The sequence below is a fragment of the Aythya ferina genome (genome assembly GCF_964211825.1).
Source record: "Aythya ferina genome assembly, contig: HAP1_SCAFFOLD_42, whole genome shotgun sequence".
NCBI lineage: Eukaryota > Metazoa > Chordata > Aves > Anseriformes > Anatidae > Aythya > Aythya ferina.
Genome location: NW_028181459.1, coordinates 675,391 through 699,105, shown reverse-complemented (window position 1 = coordinate 699,105; position 23,715 = coordinate 675,391). Strand labels below are relative to the sequence as shown.

Genomic DNA, 23,715 nt, shown 5'->3' with positions numbered 1-23,715 from the left:
AAATATTGTACTGAAATTGACACTCAATGAGGAAAGCAAGCTTGGAAATGACTTAAGCTTCACCATTCAAACACTGTTATACTGATACTGTTTAGCTGGTTGAATCCAGTATCCCCACAAAGTCCTCAGTTGTCTACTGCAACAGATCGGCATTGTCTGCATTTCTACAGCTACCACTACAGTTGGTGCTCAGATTTCTTCTGAAAGTAAATAAGCATTACTTAAGTTGAAAAGTTAAACCTAAATTTATCTCTTACGATTTCACTTTGCAGCATCAGGCAAATTCTTTAACTCTCAGTCAAGACAATATTTGAATGATAATATACTTGCAAAAAATATGTATTCCCTATTGTTTAAAGGCAGATTAAATCTACGTCAAGTCCCTGCCATAAAAGGACTGTCTCCCAGGGAATAAATGTGTGCACTTGCCCCATGCACACGCTCATACCAAAGAGATACAGAGCTTGAATATACTTTAAAAAAACAGTATCTTAATAGAAATAAGTGGAAAAGGAAATCTGTATTTCATCTTCCATTAAATTTTCCATATCTAAAAAGCATTGAAAAAGAATTTATGTATTTATACACACATACATTTTTGTTTTGTTTTGTTTTGTTTTTCTTTTTGTTTTTTTTTTTTACCTTCACATTGCTCTGGTCCTGTGAAGGCACACAGCCTCTATTTTCTGGTACATTCATTATGCCAGTAATAAATTCTGGCAGTTGAACCTTTAATAAAAAGAATTGAATAAATTTAAATACAAAGACGACTGAAACACAAAAGTAGTACTAACACCAAGTAAAGCTATGATTTTCTCCAGCTTGCTAATGTTTTGAACACCAAAAGCTACTTTTTCTTTAGTCTTTAGAAATACAACTGTTCTAAGAGAAATGACATGTAAGATTCAAATTAACTCAGGAGAACCTTTACAGTTACTGCCCTAAAAGCAGCTGCTTTTTTTTTTTAAAAAAAAAAAAAAAAAAAAAAAGTTAGCACTATGCCATAATTATAAAGAACTCATTAATCCTCCAAAGTTTTCTACCTTCCCCATGAAAGTAGCAAAAAAATAAAAGAAAAGCAATTGCATCTTCCTAAATTTTAGTCCTCCTTTATGTCTTTTGTAGAACTGTTTGAGTGCAGATTCTCTAAACTTAAGTAGGCAAGTTTGTTACAAGCATACCTGTCAGACTCATACAACAATTTAGGTTAGAAGGGATCTTTTGAGATCACCTAGTACAGTTACTTGCTTGAAGCAAGACAAGTTAGACCAGGTTGCTCAGTGATGTCTTATCCCTACAAGACATATCCCTTACCCCAAGCCAAGTTTAATATCTCTAAAGGCAAGGTTCCACATCTTCTCCGGGCAACCTGCTCCAGTATTTGACTACTTTTTCATGGACACAGCTTTATTCCCAACTCAGGAGGAAGAGTTACTCCAAGCAATTGAAATATCCTGTCCTTTACTGACTAATTTTTCCTCTAATAATGCATGTTACCTTCCTGCAAGCAGACAGATAACTCCTCTCTGTAATTTTTGTTACAAGCTAGAAATAGGTGCAGCTAAATCCAATGCTTACTATTTTTTCATTATAAGTTTCCTTTGTCTTTTAATCTTCCCATGCTCTAGAGAGCACAGAATCAAATACAATCATGTGGCATGCTTGTATTTTAAACTTATTTTAATTGCTACTAATACACAACCATCAGACCCAGCAACATGGGTTCAGGAAAGTCCATCTCACTAATTTGATATCCTTTTATGATAAGATCACACTCTTAGTAGAGGAAGGGAAAGCAGTGGATGTAGTTTTTCTGGATTTTCACATGGTTTTTGATTTTGTCCCTCATGGTCCTTCTAGACAAATTGCCTAACTGTGAGGAAAACAGACTCACAGTATGACATTTGGACTCAATTTTTGCAGGTCCCTTCCAACTGCATCCATCTTATTCTGATCTTTGTTATCAGATCAAAATATATAACCAATTTTTTGTTATTTTCATAGTCAGACTGCAGTATGTACTACAACTTCTCTAGCCTGGAGCATGGCCTCATGTGTAGTGTTATAACATCTGAAGCACAATAAACTGCAACCGATGCTTGACTGAGTAGCTGAAGTGGAACCTCTTGCGGTCTCTGGAAAAATCTAACATGACGATACATAAAGAATATGGAGATTTTTTTTTTGCCATTAAGAGCAAGGTATTTTTTTAAAATGAAAACCAAAAATATTTGGACTGCCTATCAACATATATCCAAATCTCCATGACACATTAATCACTAAGCTTTGATCCATCTACATCAAGTCTCTACAATTCAGTTTTCAGTTCTGTTTGTGAGAAAGAACAATATACTCAGTGGAGCTGTGATCTACCCATCCAGCAAGACAGCAGAAATATGCAATTTTTGAATGGATCTAAGATCTCTTAAAGATTTAATAATTTAAAGTCATCTGTTCCTCCAGAGAACAGGAAAGTCATTTGTGACTAATTCAAGACTTCCGTATATATTTTAGATGCACTGTAAATCCATAACTGGAATCAGAAATATGGTAAAACAGATCAAACAAACAAAATACTTACAGGGGCTATGCTTTCCTCTTCAGATACAAGTGCAAGAGCATAGCACTTCTGACATATATCTATGATATCTAACATATTGCTGCTTGCTAAGAAGGTATCATAGGCTTTTTTAATGTCAGCATAATTTTCTGGCTCTTCCATGTTTTCATGTGATAATCCTAGTTTGTCATGTAACAAATATTTCCAAGTTTCCATCACATCATGAAGTAATACCGTGAAATCTCCGTGGTGCTAATAGGACAGAAAAAAAACCACAATGTTTTATGTTCAGCATAGCTTTAAAAGTTACTTTAAAACAAGATACATATATATATCTTACAGAACAGAATTATAAACTAAATATTTGCATTTGTAACGAACAAAGTATTACTTATAATTGAAGTTATTCCAGTGTTTTGGTCTTAGAGCTAACTTTTTGAAATAAAGTCCTTTATCCTGATCTTTAAAATGCCAGGCATATATTTTGAACTTTACTCATAAGAAAATAAATTGATTTTCACAGGACTACTGCATAAATACAGTTAATTATTTGCAGAAATAGCATTCATCACAGCAGACATTTACCTTCCAAAAGCAGTAAATAATATTAACATGCTTCAAGTAGTGATCTGGGAAAACATACATCATCTTCCAACAAAAATGAACTTTTTTCCCCCCCTCCCATGTTAATAGTTTACTATAATGTTGATAGCATTGCTACACAGATCTAACAAATGCGTTAAAGCAACACACACCTAATTATATCCATATATCCCTTACTAGTATCATAAATAACATCAATCATATGACACTATCTTATACCCAGCTTTGGGCCCACACTCCCTTACAGAATGATTAGATTACATTCCCATGCACCCATCTGCCTCCTTCCCTTTAGTTCTTCCCCCCCACCACCCCCAAATGAAAGAGAATTATAACTTGACAGTCAATTAGAAGATTTAATAGCAATTAATAAAGTGCAAATAAAGTAGGCAAAAAAAAATGATATAATGTGGGTAGCACAATAACTACCAGCATGTTTTCAGCAACTGAAGAATCTTTCCCTATTCTAGGCAAAAAATAAAATTCATGTGTATCCAAGTAATGTAAGAGGCTGGTTTCACAGCTGCAGTCCCTTTCGTCCCTTTCCTTTTCCTACTCTTGAGAGAAGAGCACTCCGTTGACCTTTGACAGACAGAAACAGAAAATACATCAAGAGGAAGGACTAAAATCACATTTGATTTATCTATCAGTTACTTTCCCCCTCCCCTCCCCCCAAAGGACTTACATCAAAATAAGGTCATCTGCTATAAATGCATTTATAAATAGGGGTGCGTCAAATAATGATCCCTAAGCACTTCTGAGATGTGCAAACGCTTGACTGTAAAGCAATAGCTTGCAGTTTTATTATGCAGAAACCAAAAGGGAAAATATAGAAAATGCTTTTTATTAAGTCTTTACATGGAAGAACCAAAGAGACTAAAAATCAAAGACTAAACATGGGATTATGGACTGCATACAATCTTGTAAATAAGTGGAAAACTAAAGGACCAAAGTTGTTAGCAAAGGTGCCATAGTCGGGGTTTACAAGAACAACAGCAGGGCACAAGTGAAAAGCAAAAAGGTAAAAGTCACAGAAGGCAGGAACAAATAAGGATGGGATTCACAGTTTTAAATCAAAAAGAGTAAGTGACACATCCCTCTTATTTGAGTAAAACTGAATGAGGTGTTAGCTGGATTGCAGCCTACAACCTTCATTGTCAGCAAGAAGACGGGAGAGTTTAGGAAATGCTGCACTTGGGTACAGTATATAACACTACTTAGAGGATCTCTTATTTAAAGGAGATGACTATTGTCAGTGGTTAAAGACTGCAATAATGAGAAAGCCATAAAATAAGTTCAATCCCTTTAAGCAAAACTACATTCACAAAGAATTACAGTCAGAACCTGACTGCAAGTTAAAATACATAGCAAAGGCTTCTGCTACTCATCTGGGGGCCCCCCCATCACAAGAAGGGCATAGACCTATTAGAATGAGTCCAGAGGAAGGCCACAAAGACAATCAAGGGGTTGAGCACCTCACCTACAAAGGCAGGGTGTGGGAGTTGAGACTGTTCAGAAGAGAAGGCTCCAGAGACCTTAAGGGGTCCTACAGCAAAGCTGGGGAGGGACTCTATCAGAGAATGTAGGGATAAGACAAGGGGGAATGGCTTTACACCAAAAGAGGGTCAATTTAGATTAGACCTTAGGAAGACATTCTTTGCTGTGAGGGTGGTGAGGCACTGGAACAGGCTGTCCAGAGAAGCTGTGGATGCCCCATCCCTGGAAATGTTCAAGGCTGGGTTGGACGGGGCTTTGGACAACTGGGCTGGTGGGAGGTATCCCTGCCTGCTGCCAGGGGAAGTTGGAAATAAATGGCCTTTAAGGTCTCTTCCAACCCAAACCATTCTATGATATGAACTCTTTCCACTTCAGCCCCTCCAAAAATTAAATATATAATATTATAAGCACAACTCAAAGAGATTAGCAGCTGGTCAGAGAAAAAAAAGTCTCATTTTAGCTTGGTACTTGTGGAAGAATTTGTTTAAAAACAAAGTAGAACTTTAATATAGTTATTTAGTAAACCAAAGCCATTCCTTGCAAGACAAAGGACATGCAGAGATTAGCAAAGTTTAAAATATTTTTGCAGCACTAATATAAGTAAAATTGCACTCCAGATATTAACTTTCATGATCAGGTGCTCACTGTGGCAGTGTATTCTATTACTTACACAGTCAATTGTCGCAAGTCTGATGTTAAATGAAAAAATAAGTGCGCGATGGTTTCCAACAAGCATATGCCAGCTGACTAATGTCTAAAGGAAGTTCAAAAAGTTCTGGACTTTCATTCCATAATAGACATTGCAAATATTGTGTTTCATGGGCATAGAAAAAACATGTTATAAAGCATCTTCACTTCCTGTGCTTCTTGATAATGTAGCACATTAAATCTCCTTGGATTCTTATTTTAGCATGTTTGAAATCCAGTAGCAACATTTCATGCCTAAATACACCTTTTTAGTATTTTCTAGGTATTGTGAACTTTCTAGGGCTAACTACATAGCAAAGCCATTTCTATTTTGCCATAGAGTTGTTAAAAAAAAAAAAAAAAAAAAAAAAAACACAAACATGATGCATATTCCAGCAATATTATGGTCTCTCCTACCTTCCCTAAATTAATGGCCATTAACCACTTTTCAAACGTGTGCTTTCAAGATTGCTGTGTTTAATCACCATCCCGGTGTTGTTTCTAATTCTAGTTTTTCAGGCATATTCCTAGATTGCAGTATTCCTGTCCGGCACTCTTCCTGATTTGTGAGATTCTGCAATCTTGCAGTCTCCAACCCTACACTGAGCTTTTAGTGCTTGCATGTGCTCTCTTCTAAGAGGGAGGCTCCCAAACTGTGGCCTATAGAGCACATTATGCAATATAAAGCAACACTTCAGATGGGTTTCCTATTCCAGGAAATGTCGATAGGGCTGCATGAAGATTTAGAAACCCATCCATGTAAGAGCAAATATAGAGACATAAGTATCTGATAGCTGTGACATTGAAGTCTGGCAGAAGCAAAGGCAATGAACTTTCAGGCCAAGATCCCAGGCTTAGAAAAGCCAGTGTAACTTGCACAGCTAATGGTTTGGGACTGCACAATGTTTTAGAGGGTAGTCCTCAGTACAAGAGGCACACTGACATACTGAAGAGACCCCAGTGATGAGCCACAAAGATGATCAAAGCACCCCTCCTCTGAAGAGGGGCTGAGAGAGCCAGGGCTGTTCAGCCCTGAGAAGAGAAGGCTCAGCAGGGAATGTGTCAATGAGTACAAACAGCTGAACAGAGGGTGCAAGGAAGGGAGCCAGGCTCCTTGCAGTAGTGCCCCACTGACATGAGAAGATATAACAGGCACAAACACAGGAGGGTCCATCTGATCATCAGGAAAGTCCGTGAGGGTCACTGAGCTCTGGCACAGGTTGCCTATAAAGGCTATGAAATCTCACTCCCTGGGAGGGAGAAGTCTCCCTCCTTGAGACTCAAAAGCTGTCTGGACCAATCCTAGGAACAGTTTCTAGGCGGCCCTGCTTTAATAAAGGGAGGTCGACAGGTACAAACATAATCAACAAGACAATTACTCTCAATTGAACTTCACCTTGAAAATTTACTTCTATTTCAAACCTCCAGAAAGGTGGCTCTTCTTGAAAGTTTACCTAAGTTTTTTTAGCTTTTACCTAGATTGATTAGTAACTTTCACTACACACTATATGCCACCAATGGCTTTATGCCTTATAGCTACAACAGAAGATACATTCAGAGGAACTCAAATTACACATTTTTCCCCTTTCATCACAACTATTCAGTTAACTTTTCTCAGGCTGTTTGCTACCATTATACTTAGTGAAATTCAAGTCTACAAGTATGAGACTTAAACGTTTCTGTAGTTTTCCAAAGAGCTGTGACAAGACACGCTGTTCAGCTGGGTAGGGAGCAATCTCTTCTTCATCCCTTGACGTATCACATGCAAAGAACACTGTACACTTCCTAGAAGTACTGGGTACACTCACGGCTCAGATGCATAGGACTTCAACTGAGGAGCCTTAGGAAAAACAGCAGCCAAAAATGCAATGTTGCAAGCAACTTGTGCAGCCTATACCCAATCCATCTTACACTCATTCTTCTCATATCATTCCAAAGCATTTCCAGAGCCCTTAGCAAAAGATAAAAGGAGAACCTTGAGCTGAGCAGTGGACCAAATGAATTGCCTTGATGGGATAAGAACATCCCAAATGCTAGTTACCTCACTCTGCGCTACAGAGAATGAGAAACCCTCAGTAGAAATAAACTGAAGTTGCACAAGCAAACAAAATACACTAGTATTTAAAGCTGAAGACTCAGATACATACTTAAAACACTTCTATCCTCTCATCTGTCTTGGTGTTCTTTTTCTAAGCCCTAATTTGACAAAGTGCTTAATCATCACTTTTAGAGCATCTCATGGCATCAAACATTCAGATGAAACACTGAATTGACCAAAATGGTTGTTTCAAATAGGTGCCCAAACAAAAAGTCCAGTAAGTGAACCCGGTTTAAGAGGCACTAAATACTGTGAGAAACAAAGTTGTGTTTTTGCATGCAAGTTGTTTTTGCAGTGGAAAATCCACTAACCTTGAATATTCAAAAGTGATTGTGCAGGCATGACAGTAACACAGCTGTGGGGAGTATGTTAAGCAGATAAAGGGAAGGTCCCACTGTCCAAAAATAATGAAGATAGCTAAGAAAACCAGGTTGAGCAGTACAAAATCCGTAAAAACAAAAATCACAGGCCCTCTAGTCACAAAAGAAGGAAAAAGGGAAAGGAGAAATTAACAGTTGCTCAAATAAAATTGTACATATATGGTGTAGAAGTGCATCGAACAGTGTGTGAATCTGTAGCACTCAGCCAATGAGGGAACGGGAGAAATCAGGTGTCGAGTAATAGGGAATATAAGGTTATGATAAACTTCTACTGTGAGATCCTGCTTGAAGGACACTCACCACCGCAACTGCAATTAAAATAGCTTCACAGAAGACCCTGTCTGAGAAACTTGAGATTTTTTGCACAGTACCAAGAATGTTCTGAAAGAATGCTGACCTGTTTATTGACTTCAGCCATTGACAGTTGTAACACCATCAGCATGCAATCTGCTCCACATACAGTAGTTCTTTCTGAGTTTGAAAATAAGTGCCATTGTCTTCTGAAACGTTTGATCAAGTTTTGCTAGAAATCAACCATTGTCTAGAGTAGAACACAAAATTAAGAGAAATAAATGTGAAAAATAAATAAGAGAGGCCCACGCATGTTTTCACCTTCCATTAAGCTACATATCTGCTGTTGTTTTCTTTTTTTTTTTTTTTTTTTTTTACATCAAGTCCAGAGAATAAGTTCTTTCCATTAAACACATAGCGCATTAAGACTCACCTCACTAATGACAGAGCAACAATGAAAAGGCAGGGTAAAAAGTGCTTATGCATGATGTCTTCACAAAGACCCCTTATTCTCCTTATATATTTTACTAACTTGAAAGAATGAAAGTTATTACAAAGGACACTCTTTTGTCTCAGCAAGGACCTAATCTGAATACCCTAAAGTGTATCTTCAGTACTACCTGCTTTCACTGCTTGTCCAGTCCATATCTATTAAAACAGTTTAAAACTGGAAAGATGACATTCACTATTGTTTCCTAGTTGTCAATAAAAACATCTGATTTGTTGTTGTTGTTGTTACCTATGCACAAAGCCTTTTTTCCTTTCCTCCCATAAGTCATCATTCTCCCTATTTCCTTTGGAAACGAGCTTCAACATCAGTTTTGAATTTGACTATTTCGTGCTTTGGTCTTTCACCTTCTTGCATTTACTAAGCCAAAAGTACCTGAGACTCTTAAACTGCCTTCTCTAAACCCATTCATTTCTGAAACACAATTCCCTATCGCTGCATACGGTACACAATCAAGACCCCCCGTCTTTTACTTTCAGAACACAAACCCAACCTTTCCCCTTATTTCATCTTGTTAACGTGTAGGTCACTGCACTTATTTATTTATTGGTAATTAGTATGATCAGGAACAGGAGAGGGGTGGGGAAAACAAAGAGACATCTTGCAACAAGCAAGACAAAGCAACAATTTACTTACCAAGATGTTTGCAGGGGAAGAGTTCGAATCACAGTATGGTTTGGGTTGGAAGGGCCCTTAAAGACCATCAGTTTCCAACCATGGAAAGCCATGGGCAGGGACACCTTCCACCATATCAGGTTGCCCAGGGCCCCATGCAGCCTGGCCTTGAACACCTCCAGGGATGGGGCATCCATGGCTTCTCTGGGCAACCTGTGCCAGTACCTCAGCATTGTCTAAGCAAACAATTTCTTCCCAATATCTAACGTAAAGCTGCAAGTTTTATTTAAGTTATGAAAGTTATAAGTTTATAACTTTTAACCTATTCTCCCTTGTCTTATCATTACACTCCTTGATGATCAGTCCCTCCTTATCTTTCTTGCAGGCCCCCTCCAAGGGAGTTAAGTTGCTTTATTTTATCCCATTTTACTTTGACATGAACAAAAACCAGGAGCCATAGCAAACAAAACTGTTGGATAGGTACAAATCAGCCTAGGGCAGGCATAACAAACTCTCGATAAGGGGTTGCTACCCCCTCACTCTCCTCAGCAGAAGATGCTTCTGAGGAACAATACAAGTCACTGGGAGCCAGCACCCACCCTAGCAACCCCAAAAAGCCCGCAGGACAAGCCCTGGACCCTATACCCGGCATTACGTGCCGGCATCGCCACCACCACCCGGGACCCACCCCGAGCTCCGAGGGTCCCCCCGCTTCCCCACCGCCCGGCTCCCCGGGCACGCCGCGAGGCCCCAGCGGGCTGAGGCTGCCCCCGCTCACCTACCTCCGGCCCTCGGGAGGCCGCGGCCCTTTCCGCCGGTTTTAATTTAAATCCTCCGCTGCCGCCCAATTAGGGAGCGCAGGGCCGCTGCCCCGGACGGACAGGGGGTGGCCCGGGGCTGGGAACCGCAGCCGTGCAGGGCCGAAGAGGTGCGTGGGGAGGGCCCGGGGGAGCCGCAGAGGGCTCGGTGCTTTCCCCCGGGCCCGAGCAGGAACGGGGCTGCGCCGGGGGTTGGGCCCGGGCCCTTGCTGGTAGCGTTGTGGGGCCGCACGGTGTGGGGTGGGCTCCTTTGGGGCAGCCGCTGGGCCCCCAAGGGAAAAGGAGGGAGCGGGAAGGTGAAGGGTGCGGGGAGGGGGGCTGAGCCGCACGGCCGGGTTGTCCCCCTGGTGCTGCCCCAAGGCATGGGGTCTGCCGTGGTGGGGAGCCTTCGAGGTGGCGAGGAGTTGTGTTTGGCCTTAGGAGCGTGGCGATGCCAGTTATGTGGCTAACATACTTCTGTGGTTTGTTGTGTTGGTTAATAAATACACGCTACAAACGTGGAGAGCCTCTTTGAGTCCCGGTGATATCACCATCAAGCTGTGGTGGCTCCCAGGCATGATGTTCAGCCTCGGTGCTGAGCCCTTCAGGTCATTAACGCAACAAAATATGACAAGGGTCTGAAGTTTAAAGCTATCTTTCCATGCTGCACGTGGAGAAAATGGTCATTTCTCAAAAGGTGTACGCTGATGTCAAATCAGGGATGATCCCCAAATCAGTTGTGTATCTCAGCCTGCTGTGTGCAAGCACAGGAGTCTGATTTTCTTGGAAAGTGCTTGAATAGAGTAAAGCATTAATGTTTAGGTATACTTTTGATCCAGTTGAAAATTAACTTTTTCTGTGCAAGTACAGAGGCATAGAGGCACTGTCTGCAGTTGGGCTGGCTTATGCCATGAAACAAGTAATCTGCAGAATAGTGTTTGCATTTAGAGTTTGGTGGGTTTAATTCTGCTTTTAGTTAGATACCTATTGTCCTTTAAAGAGGTACACCAGGGAAGAGAATTTGAAGGTGATAATACATATGTTGTTGTCATTTGGTTGAAATTTTTAAAATTACGTGTGTGACTTTTCTGGTACGTAGAGTTACTTAATCCCATGTCTTGATAGGTTGCCATCAGTAGCACAAAATCCGCAGTTGTTACTGATGTCTGTAGAAAAAGTTTTGAATGTCTGTTAGTGAATTCGGTCAGTTAGGTTAGTTAATCTCTTGATTGTTGGAATTACGTGTTAAATCTGGATATAACGAGTTTAAGTTGACCTTTTGTGTCCATAAATATGGTGTTACAAGAAATCTTGATTTGTTGTGCCACAAATAGTTTTTTTTTTCTTTATGCAAATACATAATGCATGCTTTTTAATACTTTCCATATAGGAACATTGACCTTCATCCTGAAGAAGAGATCACTTCCACGATACTTTGACATAGTCCCCTGGAAATGAAGCAAGAGTCTACTAGAAATGCTGCTTACACGGTGGACTGTGAAGATTATGTGCATATGATAAAATTCAATCCATTTAATAGTGGAGATGCATGTTCCCTCATTGCATATGGTGGCAATAACTATGTAGTTGCAGGGACATGTAGATTTCAGTTTATTTTTTTGTTTATTGCTTTTATTAGTTGCTTCATGAAACTGACAGCATGTCTTCTGACAAAGACTAAAGTCGCTTTCCTGCGTCTTTCCTTCCCCGCTTTGCCAAGAAGTGTTTTATTCCTTTATTACAGTAATGACTTTGGGATATTTGGTCTTAAAGAGAAAAAAATGTATATATAAATACATATTGGTATTAGCATCCTACTGGTGTAAAGTTCTTTTTGAGTAGGCTGCAATGAAAACAGGAGTGCTCTACTGGAAGAGTAATCCCAGTTCAGTATTTCTTGCAAATGTTTGTGACTACTACCTGCGAACTTAAGCAGGTAGCTTTGGAAATATGTAACTTAACATTTGCTGTATGATGTTTTATTTTTTTAAGGCTTTCAGGTAGCCATCAAAGCAGCAAAGATTTCAAATACCTGAAATAGAAAGGCGTAATTAAAATTTCCAAAGTAAGTTTAGAGACATATCTTTCAAGGAAGGACAGTGGCAAATAGTTACTTAATACACATCTGCTTTCTAGGTTATTATTTTACATCTCTCTCACAGACTGTTAGAAACAGTAAAATATGTTTTTTTACCTTGACATTATTTCCAGTCACCATATCGTGAAAATTTTTAAAAAGTAAAATAGCGTACTGTGTATATTTTTACGTAATACTTTTTTTTTTTTTTTTTAACGAGGCACTTTTTTTTTCCCCTGGATACTTGAAAATCGATAGTAGAACACTCTCATCTTTGGAATCTATTTTTACTTTTTTTTTCTTGAGCTCACTTCTCTGTTACATGGTACTATTTTTATACTTTACTATATAATATAGAAAACAGTATAACTGGTCTTTATTATTCCCCAAAGTCTTACTGTTGGAAATTTTCTGAAAATCACCTAGGTCCTTCCTAGCTTCTACATTATGCAGTGTGTATACAGAGAGATTTTTTCCTTAAAGCAGAATTGTGCCATAGAGAACATTTCGTCAAAATGGCCTTCATGTATTTTAAAGTAGTACGCTGGATGTTTTGAGAACTTTTTGGAGATCAGTTGATTCATTAAGTCCACAATCCCAGCAATTGTTTCATCTTTGCCACCATCCAGTTCCCTCACTATTGGGAAGAATAGCCAAGGTAGTAATTTTGGTCATGTTAAACGATGAAGGGTACCTTTCTACCTGCTGCTGTTCTTCCAGAACAACCAGGTTGTTCTAGCATTTTTCCATAAAGTAAAAACAATTGGGAGAGAAGATACCCTACATGGCCTCCTTGCTTTTGTTCCCATTATTTCACATTGCAGTGTGTGCTTCTCATGCTGTTGTCAGTGGTTCTGGTTCTATCTATGCTGATATTGAGCTCAAAGAATGGGCTCTGCATGTTCCTCTTGCAAATCTTCTTTTTGTGAAATGTAGGTTTGTTTCTGCATTTCAGTCAGCAGAACGCTGAGGACCAGAGCTGATGCAATAGCTGCAAGGCAAGTCCGTGGAGAAAATGGGAATTTGGAGCCGAAGCTGCAGACTTTGACGAAGTCGCTACCCTACTACAAATCCATCCTTTCTGTTTGACAAACTTCTAAGAAAGTAAGTCACCTGTTCTTGCAAAGCTACTAAAATGATCTTTCTTAGCAAGCCTTTGTGCTATGGTATTATATTGGCCTCGACTCACGCTTTCTTTTGACAACAGAGAGGTATTGTCACTCCTGGCACTGGGAGTTGAGTATATTCGGGGGTAGGCTGAGACTTCCTTACGTGCCCCCGTGCATGCGATGCATTGCTACTGGTAACTACTGGCCACCAGTGACCGTTAGTGGTCAGGTGTCACAGGCTTTTGGAATGTTTGGTCCGAGCACTCCAGGGCCTAGCAGTTTTTGTGGTTGGTGAGCGTGGGTGGTGCTCTCTTCGTCGCTCTACTAATGGTCGGTTCTTTCCTTGGCCTCCACGGGTATGTCCTGCTGTCCTTGTAAATAGATGGATTCCTTGAAGTTGTGGTCCTTTGTAGCTTATTGCCCCACTGTTTAAGCTGACTTCTTTGGGATTGGGTAGTCATGGCTAGTTATGTCTGCCTGGCCTGCGAGGGTGTGGGAGAGGATGAACTTGGCAGGTGCTTCATATCTAAAGGATTTGGGCGCAATTGGTTTAATTTCCGCTGAGGCTGTAGCTGTGGGATTGCCGTTTGATGAGAGATCTTCATCCCGAGCATTTTTTCTATGTGGGCCTAGTGGGTTTCTGGGTTGTCTTCTGAACCAAAACGCTTACTCTACCTGTGACTTTCATTAGCTTTAACTTACCCCGCTCCGTTTGTAAATTCATATAGGAAGCTTGCTTCCCGAACCTGTTATTGAATTAAGTTCTGACCCCCACCCCCTTTTTTTTTCTTGTTTGTTCGTTTTTTATGCTCACCAAAAAGCTGTAGCAAGTACTGGTATGATTTGTTTCCAAATCATAAAGCATAAAGTTCAGGTGATTTGAAAGGATAGTTTAAAACAATACACCAACCCTGATATCAGCCCCTGGTTTGTGTTAATGCACCTATTTTTTTATGTCTTAAAATGAATCTTGTCCTTCGATGCTTTTCCTTTCTGACTACTCATGGAAGAAAGTCATATGGAATGTAAAAAAATGTACTTAACTTTTAAGTATAAACTATGTTTTTCTATTAGTGCCATTGTCTCAACACTTATGACACTTCTGGATGGCATAGACAACAGAGGGGAGATTTTGGTAATCGGAGCCACCAACAGACCAGGTTCTATAGACCCTGCTTTACGGAGACCAGGACGCTTTGACAGAGAGATCCTCTTCAACTTGCGAAATAAAGAGGTGAGAACTTCAATTCAACGTTAATGCTAATGTGGCAAAGTCCAACTTTCTAGAAAAAAAAAATTACAACGTGAATAAGAGTGCTATGTGGAGACACTGTGTCGTCCTGTGGAGGGCAAGTCTGGTACTGGACATATATGGTCAAGATGATACCATCAAGTAGTTAGTTCTAGAATCAAATCTTTGATTCCCAAAGTTTGCTTAATTAATTAATCCGCGTAGGCGCTTTCATCTTGACGTTGTGTTCTTGGTCTCAGTACTTCCTTTATGAATGTATAGGGGATGTGTTTGATTGTTCCCCGGATCAAAGGTAGTAGTTTGAGTCATAATTATTTTCTTCTTTCTAGTAATTGTAGCAGCTTGAAACATAGTGCTAGAAGTGCTTTCTGCAAATTTACTGACTGAAAAGCAGATTTGATGAACTAATGAGACTTCCACAAAGCAAGTTTGCTCAATTTTTGAGAAATTTTTTGGGGAAGAAAAGATCTGTTTCTGGATAAATTTTTCATTACAGGATTTTACTCTGGGTCATTAGGTCTCGTATTTTGGAAGCTTATTGCAGAAGCTATAAATGCCTTTTCTTTCATTGCAGATTCCTAGAAAAAGTTCGGTGTAACAAATTAAGAAATACTGGATTTCCAGGTTGAAAACGCAGAGTGTATATTACATAACTGTACAATACTGGAAAGTTTTGCAAATCAGAAAAGTGTATTACTATATGAGGGGTTTTGAGGCCCCTTCAGAAAGAAGGGGCCTTGTTTTTATAGCTATTCAGCAGCTACAGAATTTGTTCCTAATTTTCTTTATTCTAAGGGGGGAAAAAAATCACCAACAGAGTAGCGTACCTTATACATATACATCAATGGGACCTAAGACAGCTTTATAGAGACTTGTGCCATCTCCTTAGATCTGTGGTGGGATGAACTCTAGGAAATAGCATTCAGTGTGTGCCCTCAAATGAAGAAAGGATTTTGGCACAGATTTAGAAGCTGTATTAATGCAAGAGAAAGAGGCGCAGGCTATTCAGGAAAGTTAAGAAACCTCTTTTGTCTTTCAGGAAATTTAAATCCTATTTTACAAGCTGATATACTTGACAGTGATGACGACACATCCTTAATGTCTGGAGATGAACTACCAGGTAAAATGCCTGACAGACCAGAGGAAAAGTTCCTCTGTTTCAGCAGGCAAAGAAAGATGGGTCCCCATTATGTTTACATTGTCAGGACTGCTGAGTCTTTGTAAACAGTTTCAGCTGTTAAAAGTGTGAGGGGTGGCAGATGAAAAGGGGAACATCAAGTTTGTGTGTTGAAGGGGTGCTCGGTATTCTCAAGAAGAAAGTGTGAAGGGACTAAAGTTCTAATGAAGTGAGTTGCTCTAAATGATCAAAGTGAAAAGCCCAGGCTTCTCCTCCTAAGCCAAAGTGATCCGCAGACTACTAAAACATGTTGGCTTAATCCATGGCATTCTTTCAAAGACTCAAGACCACATAAATGTGCCGTCTGTCCTTTTAGCTAAAAATAACCAACTTCCTGGGTTTGCGTTGCCACCTTTTGCCCTTCTGTTTTCCAGGACTGTTAAAATGAGTAGTGAACTCTGTAGCAGAAAGCAAACTGAGAAATGGCTTGTTAAAACACCTGGGGAAAAATTCAAAGTGTTTTTATTTGTTACCATTAAACCACCAAATTGTGTTATCTTTTGGTATTTTAACGTGGAAGTCACATAAGCCCACGGTTGGAAAGTTAGATTATGTTGTCACAGTCGGGTCAGTTATTTTTCTCACTTTCTGTTGCTGTGCTGTCCAGAAAATGTGCTGACCCTTTGAGCAAGGTTAACTCTCTAGCATCTTGGATTTAAGCCAGTAAAGGTAAAACCTTAGTGTAGTGGGAAAAAAGCAAATGCTTCTTGGAAATGTATTTCCTAGTAGGAAATCAAGATTGCCAGGCTATTAATTTGCAATCTTGGTTTAGTAAAGAATAGGAAACATAAGGGAAGAAGATGAAACAATTAGAATGAGTATGAGAATAAATTAACTGGAAATCTTACATGTGTTTAATGTACTGCTGTCATTTAACCAATCCAGTTGTGCCCTGCTTTAGATATGGCCCATGTGGTTCAGTGCCCACATCCATTTTTTTTCTAGAAAAGCTGTTCTGCTCCTTTCTTGCTACCTTCTTCAGTAACGAGAGTGGTGTGTGCTGAGAGAGAAAGTTGCTGTGCTCTCCAATATCAGGTAGCAGACCAGGTGTCATCTGTGTATTCGGCTAGACAGTCCATGTGTACACTTGAGGAGTCATTACTTAGCCCAGCCAAATGAATAGCAGACATGGTAGAGATGGGCAGGATTTCTCAGGGGGAGGTATGGTACAAGATTGTAAGAAAATGGGCTTTAATAGTCTTCCTGATCACAGAACAGCTTATTACTTGCTGGAATATGGAGATTATTTGGGGCGGGAGGGGGAAAGTATATAGGAAAAGTACTTGGAACATCTGTGTGTCTATTCAGCACCTCATTTCTAAACTTGTTTTCTTATGACTCTTGTTCTAGGAGTGCTTACTAGAAACTGACATCATGTGAGCCTCATCTGCTAATAACAGGAAAAGAGGGATATGGCCAGGTTTCTTATTTGGCACCTGCAGTGTTGCATGCTTGGGAGAAGTTTCCATTCACATCCTGAACCTATGCATTCTGTTTACAAACGTTGCATCGCCAGAAGAAATATGCGGAGACGTCTCTTTTTTCTTTTTATTCACATAGGATTCATTGACTGTATGTAAAGGATCAATTGAGTTGCAAGTAAGGTAAGCAAAATTCATTGGTAATGGAGGTGGCCTTGTTTTCATGTGCTGTTACGTTTGCACTGAACTACCACAGTCACGGATTCACCAATAACGTATAACCACCCTTACTCTAGTTGCGTTTAATGAGAACTATCACGGCTAGGAACAATGCAATCAAGTGCAATTTATTACAGCAACAGGTACACAGGGTCTTTGGATTGCCGGCGATAGTTGCTGTCTGCAAAAAGCAAGCTAGCATGCATGAAATACAGAGGTGACACAGGTGCACAGCCTGGAAATTAACATGCTAACAGGCACAAAGACTCTAGAGATTTCTAAGTTTCCGTGGAGACACACAGTATAACCAAGTGTTCAAATCTCACCCAAAGGCGTCTCAGTAGGGTGGGGGAAGAGAGGCTCAGCTCGTCGACTGATCCCAGGGGTCAGGAGGTCCTCGGGATGGTGCATTCCCTCGGGATGGTCCTAACGATGATATCTTCCCTAACGGTGATATCTTCCCTGACATCCCCAATCTCTTGGGCCAATTTATATTATTTTCTATCTTTTCAGAGGAGCTTGAGTGGCTCTAGTCAAGCTTATCTTAGTTATGATTGGTGAAAAGTTCTTCTGTCTCCGTTTAAACTAACAGGCTCCGAGAAATTCAGAGCGCAAGCTCAGTGAAGGGTGGTCGCACCTTGGAGACGGATAGTTTTTGGGCTGGAGTGTGTGTTGGTATTATAATGATATTATAATGAGCAAAAAGTACACTAGGGTACAGCATTTGTCAAAACATGACAGGTTGTTGGCTCAGGGTGGCAAAAAGTGCAGCTTATCGGTCTTGATGTGCACAAGAACAATTGAGTCCCCACCTGGTTACAGAGCCTAGCCATGGTGTCTCCACTCCACTCTACGCTACGTAATGTTACTTAGAGATAACACACTAGGTTTCCCCAGCGCGATAGCATCTAAGGTTGGGAGCCTAGGGAACGCTCAGGTAATGCAGCTATGCCATACCCTGAAAGCCTCTTCAATGCTGTACATTTTCCTTAAAAAATGTGAATGTTAGTATTATTTTCCTAGTTACTTCAGGCAATTATACCACAGCAGCTTAGGTTAAAAAGCTGCACTTCAAGATGTGTGGATCCAGAGTAAAATGTGGAATAGGAGATTTATGCCCTAACATTGCAGTGTAAGATGCATTTCCTAACCTGAATTGGCAACATGACTGTTTTTTTCCCACTATTACCCTTTTCTCTAGTGCTTTTGGTTTGATTGGGGGGAGGGGGTGTTTGTTTTTTTGTCGCAGTTTCAAAGTTTAATGGAGCAGTGACATTAGCTGGAAAGAAGGGAAAAGCCAAGTATTTCTCAGTGAAGATGGTAAGAGTGCTGTCTCTGTATTTGTAGAAAGAGATTGTTTTGCAGGTACAGGATACTTCATTGAGACTGTATTCTACATAAACCAGAAACCTGACTGAAGAAACTTGTGTCATTCCAGATTCTTACAAGCTTCAAATGGCTCCTACTGGACATTCCCAGGTAGAACGGCACCAGATGAGTGTTGAGACCACTGTGGAAGCTTCTACAGAGCCAGACAATTTAGTTATTGTGGAGCACTATGAGCTCAAAGTATGTCAAATTCCAACTTTTTTAAATACTCAAATAGGACATATTCTTGTGACCTGTACAATTACAAATTAAGTCGGTTGTTAAGCAATGCCAATTAAAACAATTAATTGGAAGGATATACAGATTGTGAAGTAATTCAACCTATAATGCACTGTGGCTCTTTAGTTTCCACACCTTGTGTAGATTTCTGTAGGCCACCGTTTGCTTTTGGTCAACTGTAGTTGAGGAGACAGATTCTTTGCCTAATTTTTAAGGTAAAAGGCCTTGTTGAATTTTAAAATACCTCACTGATGACCTGCTAGTACTATTGGTTATGATTGTTGTTTTAACAATTTTGTGATGGGTTTGAGGGCTTTTATTTGGGGATGTTTATTATGAGTTGTTGTTTTTCTGTTTGTTTGTTTGTTTTTTATGCTTTGATGTATTAGGAACCTGAAAAGGATCTTTATTTCTTTCAGAGATGATTTTAAACCTGAAGTTAGCAGGTTGACATAAACAGGGTAGCCGTGGATAAGTGATTACTTTTCTGAAATTGCTTCCAAATGCAGTATTAGAATTTCCCATCCATACTATTGCAGTGTAATGAGGGTTTGCCAGTCTCTCATGGGAGGAAAGTGGTTATCCTAGGCTCCAGCGGGGGAAGTGGGTAAGACTGGCACTAGGTATATGAAGAAAAACATTCCTTTGCAGGAGTTGGAGAGGGCATAAGTAAGGACCATCTTGAGGGGAGAGCAGAATGAGGGAAATTAGAATGAGGAAATTAGAATTGAGGCAAATTGCTAGGAGTCCTGGAGGTTGGCCCAAAGCAGATAAGGGCTGCTGTTTATGTGCTGCATGAATCCTAGGGAGAATATGACCAGATAAGAATCCTCTTGGGTAAAAAGGCTTGTCAACACGATTTTTGTCAAATCCTTAAGCTGTGACCTAATTTGTAGAGGCGATACTAACTTTTCAAAGGTGTCTTGCTAAGGAAGCAGATTCCAGGTTTCTTTGTTGTTCATGTCTGCCACTAGATACGGAAAAGCCATAGAGGTTTTTCACAGAGTCAGCTAGGTAAACCTCAAGAAGTAGTTGGATTTTTGTTGTTGCTGTTTGCTCCTTTGGCCTAGAAGTTGATGAACTTCTTGATCAGTGTGCAGCCATCCATATGGTAGCAGTTAGGTACAGTTTCACATGGGACGTCGACCCTTCTCAGATTTTCCTTTTCTGTTTACTGCAGCTGAAAGTCCTATGGGTGTTTTTTGTGTTTTATCTCCATGTTGTATAGAATGAAATTGAGGAGAATACTCCAGTTTTGTGCTAGCTGGTGTGAGGGAGGCAGAGTTCGATGATAAGATGATAAGCAGCAGTATTTCCAGGGAGCAGTAGTATTTCCCTTTGCCACGGCTGCTCTCTAAAGCTACATACTCACAGTCTCACCGTGATAATGAACAGCTGTGTCAGTGGAAGAAGGTGCTGCCACTAGCTTGTCACTGTTGCTGTGCCAGAGATGATCATCTCTGCATCTTTGGTAATACAAATGCCCGTATGGGAGATTGGTAATTGCTACAAGCAGTCTCTTTACTATTTATCCACCCCTGAATTGAAAGGTAGGATTGAGCTAACTAATCTAACTTTGCTTTGCGTGCTTGAGCAACCTGTTCTGCCAGCAGAGTTGTAGGCATGGTACAAGTTTGACTAATGGGTAAATAGGAATCACCTAAATGGGTAAAGGGAATCACCTAAGGATGCTTCCTTCTCCGGCTGGCACAGCTGTACCTACAAGATCTGTAGCCCAGCTTCAAAACGTGCTTTTTACAGCACGCTGCGCTGCTGCAACAACTTCTGTAGTGAAATGCAACAGTGGCTTTGCTGTGGCAACAACTATCCCACAAAGAGGATCGTGTCATTCCCTGCTGCTTTGGAAGCAGCTGACTTGCGGTTGTGAGCACAGATGTGGTAGACTGGTAAGTAATAAAAGATTGTCTGAAGTGTAAGCCTTTCCTTTCTCTGAAGTATGAAGAATGAACTCATTTTCTCCACTGAAATCGCATGGGATATTTAATCTGTTCTCTGCAGTGTCACATTTTATTTAATAGTGTAAGAAAAGTAGGATGTCACTTGTATTGTTACTGTTTAACCTCTGGAAACATAAAGAGCGTATTCAGATTTCGTGCTCTTGTAAAGTGTTTTTTTTTTTCTTTTCCCATTGTTTTCTTCAGAAACTGTTGCACACTGTCATTGAGCTAACTAAGGGATCTGACATATTTCACTTGGAGAAAGTATATGTAATGATTAAGCGATATATTTACAAACATTGGGAAGACTGTGACAAAACTGATTCAGTGGAGGTAATTTCTGTTTTGTCTTATAGCACTTTCTGTCACCGTTATTTCAGTATGTGTTCATTCTGGCTATCATGGTTGTTTAGCGTTGCTCTTTCCTGCTTAGTTGTCTGTGCACAGGCAAAAACAAAAGTCAGACTTTTTTGTTTCAGTCTGGAAGACGTCTATCCATATTGCAAAAGCATTGCTATATTTGGCATAATTGTTGGCAGTTTCAGCAGGAAAAAGCTTGACCTTGAAGACAATGTGTTCACCCACACAGCCCTTCCAAAGCAGTTAACCTTGGTCTGTCAGTAGTTTTTCTTGAGCACCAGTTTGGGGGCGGGAGGGCTATGAAGGGAAGGTGCTTTTCTAAGTCTTTTGCTTCCTCTCTCTCCCTCTATAGCCAGTCAGGCATGGTAATACTTGGTAGTCGTTCAATCCTTGGAGAGAAACTGAAGTATATAACAAGAGTTTGAGACTTCTCTCTAGTCACACTCTAATCTCTATCTAATATGCTTGAACATCTGTAATTTGGGAGATTTCTGCCTGTGCCAGTTTTACATTGAGTCAAATTCTCTGGTCTCTTCCTGTGAAAGTTGCTTTCCGAGTTGTCAGAACTCAGCAGAAATCTGCATGAGGCATCCATGGTCCAAGTCAGGTGTTCCCAGTATACGTTGGATACCCAGTCTTCTGATTCAAGATCCTTGAACCCATTTGTCCTGGGGCTGCTTGTGCTTGAGAACAAATAAAAGTTGTTGTGCCTACCAGTCTGCCCTAAAAAGAGAGTGCCTCTTTTTTTAGGCACTGGTCATCTCGATCTCTTCTTCCACACCTGAGAAAGAGTTAGAACAGACACTCTGTTCCGCCTGTGAAAGAGAGAGGATTATTTGGGTTCAGGGAGGCCACTCCTGAAAAAAATGAGATCTTTTAGCTTGAGAAGGGCTTTATTTCTGTTATCTCAGGGCCTGTGAACTTTTGTAACTTAACTTTTAATACTTAGATTGAAAGTAATTAGCTTTCTTGGTTTTCTGTTTCTTCCTTGAGCTTTACCAAACAAATCTCTCCTATTCAGAGGGCACCATACAAGTTAGTGAGGAGTGTGCTCTACTGTAGGAAGAGAGAGAACGTAACGGGTAATTATTCAAAGTCTAGAAATTAACTTCTTGAGCTTGTTGTGGCTTTTCGGGAACTGTTTCTAACTCTTCCTAATTGTTGTGAAACCACGGCTGATACAGGTCCATATAGTTTATATCCTACTCTCTATTTTGGATGCATGAGGATGCATCTGAAGCTAGAAGAGGTAATAGGTCATTGGTGGTAGCACAGTATTTGCTAAATATTACTAACTCTGTATTACAGAGCCTTTGTTTTTATAGTAATAGAAAGTGTTCTTAAGCTTTCCTTTGTGCTTACTGCTAATTTGTCTTTGTTTTTGTTGTTAGGAGATTAAGAAAGGAATTGCAGTCTTCCAGTATTACAAGTAATGGGATCTTCAACATACTTGATTTCTACTCTCCAAGGCACCCAAGTTTCAAGGCAGTGAAAAATAAGAAAAAAAAAACATCATCCCAGGGTACCCAAGCACATAACCAGAGAACACAAGTTCGCTGTTTGAGCACTCAAAGCTCATCCAAGTACTTTCCTAGAGCAGCCAAGCAACTTCCCGGGGCACTCAAGCATCTCCCCAGAGAAAGCGAGCAGCTTTATGGATCATACATAGCACTCAGTGGAGCACTCGTGTCAGTCCAGTGCATCCCAGCCCCTCAGGGGAAAAGAAGGCACCACCCTGGAGCACCCAAGCACCTCTGGGTGAACACAGGCACCTCTTTGGGCACCTAAGCATATCTCCAGGAAAACCAAGCACCTCCTGATGTACTCAGGCACCTCCCCAGGGGTGCTTAGATTCTTGCTGACTCACCAAGCATCTCCCTGGAACACCCAAGGTCCACACTGGACAAACCAAGAATCGCTGTGGGGCCAACAAGCAACTCTGTGGATGAGAGAATCAGAGAAATGTGGAGCTGCTTGAGTTCCCTGGGAAATTCCTGCCTGCCTAAGTGAGATGATTGTGGCATACAGGGAATTGCTAGAGCCTGCAGCAACCAAGCACCTCCTCGGGGCACAAAAGCATTGCTCTTTGCTATCCCAGCATCTCCATAGGGCATACAAGAACATCCTTGGAGCTCCCAAGCGCCTCCCTATAGCCATTGAACACTTCCCAGGAGAAGACACACATCTCCCTGCAATGCCCAGGGATCTTCCTGGGTCACCCACAAACCTCCGTGGACTCCCAAAGCCCCTTGGCCTGGCACACCACATGTCTTTGGGGCACCCAGGCATCTCTTTAGAGCACCCAAGCTTATCCAAAGGGTAGACAACCATCTTCCTGGAGGAGCCAAAGACCTCCTTGGGTTAGCGTGGCATTTCCACAGGGCACCCCATCATCTTCCCAAGGGAAACAAGAACCTTTCTTGAGGCACCAAGCATCTCTGCACAACATTCAGAAATCTCACTGCAGCAATCAGCTATCTCCCCAGGCAACAGAAGCA

General features: G+C 40.6%; 2 long non-coding RNA genes across 2 annotated transcripts; one reads left to right on the top strand and one right to left on the bottom strand.

Annotated features, from left to right (window-relative positions):
• Positions 1-1,662: 1,662 nt before the first annotated feature.
• LOC311428339 lies at positions 1,663-10,263 on the bottom strand. The gene is made up of 6 exons (XR_014687649.1): positions 10,022-10,263; positions 8,223-8,366; positions 7,156-7,298; positions 3,593-3,745; positions 2,582-2,812; positions 1,663-2,145 (listed from the first exon to the last, which is right to left on the bottom strand). It is a non-coding gene; the product is annotated as an uncharacterized lncRNA (long non-coding RNA).
• A 2,811-nt stretch (positions 10,264-13,074) lies between these two features.
• LOC311428340 lies at positions 13,075-21,191 on the top strand. The gene is made up of 6 exons (XR_014687650.1): positions 13,075-13,217; positions 14,297-14,456; positions 15,514-15,594; positions 17,002-17,255; positions 18,730-18,860; positions 21,062-21,191. It is a non-coding gene; the product is annotated as an uncharacterized lncRNA (long non-coding RNA).
• Positions 21,192-23,715: the final 2,524 nt, after the last annotated feature.